This window comes from Silene latifolia, chromosome X (genome assembly GCF_048544455.1).
Source record: "Silene latifolia isolate original U9 population chromosome X, ASM4854445v1, whole genome shotgun sequence".
In the NCBI taxonomy this organism is placed as follows: Eukaryota; Viridiplantae; Streptophyta; class Magnoliopsida; order Caryophyllales; family Caryophyllaceae; genus Silene; species Silene latifolia.
The window spans coordinates 215,282,325-215,286,062 of record NC_133537.1 but is presented as its reverse complement, the minus strand read 5'-3'; the positions used below and the strand labels follow the sequence as shown (position 1 = coordinate 215,286,062).

Sequence of the window (3,738 nt, the reverse complement as noted above, 5' to 3'; positions counted from 1 at the left end):
CTAAATTTTCGTCACATTCCGTACCCACCGAGGAGAACCAATCCAATGGTACTCCCACACCATAACATCTAACCGGAAATTTTATTGCCAAATCCGCCTTTATCTAATTAGTCGAAAGGAGCCAATTTGGCGGGATGCCTAGTGAAGACCCTCATTGTCATATGGAAACCTTTTGTGACTATTGTGATGCGATTTCTCAAACCGGTGTGACTCAAGACCAAATTCGATGGGTCTTATTTCCTTTTTCTCTAATCGGCACCGCGAAACAATGGTTGAAGGGCCTTGACAAGGCCACTCTCGGAATAGATTCTTGGAAGAAGTTGGCTCTAGCTTTCTACAAAAAGTTCTACCCACCGGAAAAGACTAACATGCTAAGAGCTCAAATTACGGGTTTTAAGCAAAGGGATGAAGAATCTTTGTATAAAGCTTGGGAGCGGTTTAAGGGAATTTGTCGCTCATGTCCTCACCATGGACTTAGCGAATGGTTCTTGGTACAACAATTTTGGAACGGTTTATATGAAGTTTCAAGGAACATTCTCAACATGGGATCAAATGGAATGTTCACCGAAGTTGATGACAATCAAACATGGAACAAGATTGAGGAAATGGCGGTCTATAACTCACAATATAGTAGACCTCGCAAGGCTACTAGAGGAGGAAGGCATGAAGTGGACTCCGTTGCTCAATTGGGTGCTCTAGTGCTCACATTGACACAATCAATTTGAAGTTTGAACAAGCTATGGCTAAACTTGAAGAAGCCTCAAAATCACCAAAGCATCATGTTAATGCCATGACGGCATCCTCATCAATCCCAAGTGGGATATGTGAGAATTGTGGAACTTTGGGACATGACCAAAGTGAATGTAGGGGAACAAATGAACAAGTGAATGCTTTCCAATTATTACAATGAAAACACCAAGTTTCACCCAAATCTCTCATACAAAAGCCAAAATGTTCAAAATCCTCAAACAACTTACACTCCACCTCCCATGAGAAACCAAAATCAAAGACCCTTTTACAACCAAAACCAAGGTTACCAAAATCAAAATCCATACAATCACCAAAATGACCAAGGTTTTGATGTTCAAAAAGCGGTCCTCCAAATGCAAAAGAATCAACAAGAGTTTTTCACTCAAATGCAAAAAGATAGTCAAGCAAAGGAAACCACCATCAACAACATTCTAGCTCACACAAAGATGTTGGAAACACAATTGACTCAACTAGCATCTTCAAGCTCACAAAGACAAAAGGGGCAATTACCACCTCAAAGTAATCCCCCAAGACATGAAACGGTTAGTGCCATTCACTTGAGACGTGGTACAAGGTATGAACCACCGAAGAAGCAAGTTGAGGATGAAGTTGTGGAAGCTAGTGATAAGGAAGAAATTGTGCAAAACTCCAAAGATGGAGAATCATCAAAAGAAGAAATTTCAAAGAGAAATGAAGACAAGGTCAAGGAGAAGGAGCCCATTGTGATAAGACTTCCTTTTCCAAGTCGTCAAGCCAAGCCCAAATTTGATGACCAACTTGGAAAGTTTATGGAAATTGTGAAGAATTTGGAAGTCTCAATTCCCTTCACGGAATTAATCAATCACGTGCCGGCCTATGCGAAATACATGAAAGACATCCTCACAAAGAAGAAGTCGATCCGGAAACTTGAGACTATCGCCTTCACTAAGGTGAGTAGTGCAATACTTCAAGGGAGTTCACCTCCAAAACTAAAGGATCCGGGAAGCTTCTCAATACCGTGTACCATTGGCGACACCACGATCAACAAACCCTTATGTGATCTAGGGGCTAGTGTGAGTGTTATGCCGTACTCGGTAAGTAAAAGGTTGGGAATGGGAGAGCTTAAATGCAGCAATATCACACTCCAAATGGCCGATAGATCGACGAAGACACCATTAGGGATATGGGAAGATGTCCCCGTGCGAATTGGGAAGTTTTTCATCCCGGTGGACTTTGTCATTGTTGATATGGAGGAAGACTCCAACATTCCAATCATTCTTGGAAGACCCTTCTTACACACCGCGGGTGCGGTGATTGATGTAAAACATGGTGAGCTCACTCTAGAAGTGGGAGATGAGAGTATAACTTTTAATCTTGACAAAACTATGAGAGCTCCCCGTTTACGTGAACCGTGTTTTATGATCGATCATTATAGTCGGAAGGATGAAAGGAAGAAGTCGGAACTCCAATGGAAGAAGAAAATTGAAGATGCTCCATTCGAAGAGCAAGTGAATTGTGATAAGGAGAGCTTGCAAAGCTCACCAAAATCAAACAAAGAAGATGAAGATGGCCTCATTGGCCAAGAAAAGGAAATGGGAAAGTTGTCACCATCAAATCAAGAGATTTTCAATGATCAACTTAATGAAGTTTGTGGTCTTTGGGACGACGAATTTGAAGGGATTTTTAATCCCTACATTGGTAATGCCATCGATCAAGACCGACAACAAGGGCCAAGGTCTATTGAAGACCTCTACCATGACAATGAACAAGCTTTTGACTACTTTTTCAAGGTGTTGAGCAACATCAACAACACCTTGGACATGCCCCCTTGACATCTCATCAAGAATGAGAGTTTGGTGGAGTCCTCCCTAAACCACCATTTGTAAATATTTCTAACTCCCTAACTTGCATTTCAATTCTTTTATTGCATTTTTGTTATTTTTAGATTTTTATACTTTGATCAAGATAATTGTCGTATTTGAGAGAAGTGAGGAAGGGATTAATAATTTCAATTAATGTGTAGTGCTTTAGCTTAGTGTGGGGATGACAATTACCTAGGCTATCCATGCCTTAGTAGTGCCCCCCACAATGAAGAACACAAGATATGAAGAAGAATGGAAGAATGGCAAGGGATATGCATTGTACACGGATGGAACTGAATCCGGGTACAAAGGGGTCGAATCCGAGCAGATTCAGGAGAATCCGCCCGTTTTTAAGAAATCCGAGCGTGTTGGGTAGAAGACGCACGTCCTGAATTGAGTTGAAGTTTTCAAATTTTTGACTGTCAGCAAATCCGAGCGTCCTACATCCTAATCCGCCCGTCTTTGAAAATCCGCCCGTCTTGAAAAGAAGACGCCCGTCTTCTTAGCCGAGGAAAACAAGAAAAATTCCTGGACTGAAATCCGCCCGTCTTCAGGAGAATCCGCCCGTCCCGTGTCTGCGAATCCGAGCGTCTTCACTAAAAGACGCCCGTCTTTAGGCGAGTTTTTCCCAACCGAGAAAAGGAGAATCCGCCTGTCTTGAGCGTAAACCGCACGGATTGCCCCCCGTAGTTCGAATTTTTCGGGCTTTATAAAACCCCTCCCACATTCATTTCTTCATTCCTTCATTCATAACACTACTCAAAACCCTCAAAACCCTCATCCTCTCCATCACAAAAACAAAATTCCTCAACTACATTCACCAAAATCAAATCAAAACATCCTTTTAATAACAAATCAATCACTCCTTTTTCAATAAAAATCAAAACCAAGCACAAAATCTTCAACCTTTGAGTCGATTTCTGAATTCATAAAGGCAAAGCCTTTCATCTTTAAATCGATTTGGGTGCACTAGAAATTGAAGATTTTTCACTCTTTCTTGGTTAATTCATCAATGGCAAGGACTAAGGGAGCAACAAAGGCAACAAAGGCAAAAGACTCTTCAAGCGAAGAAAGCATTGGCTATGGTGGTAGCAAACCCAAACTTGGAAGTGCAACAACAACAACAACCTCCCATGGGTGCAACAAC

At 41.6% G+C, this 3,738-nt stretch overlaps 1 non-coding gene across 1 annotated transcript; it reads right to left on the bottom strand.

Annotated features, from left to right (window-relative positions):
* Positions 1-368: 368 nt before the first annotated feature.
* LOC141624433 (small nucleolar RNA R71) lies at positions 369-475 on the bottom strand. Its single transcript, XR_012534240.1, has one exon. It is a non-coding gene; the product is annotated as a small nucleolar RNA R71 (small nucleolar RNA).
* Between the last annotated feature and the right edge of the window lie 3,263 nt (positions 476-3,738).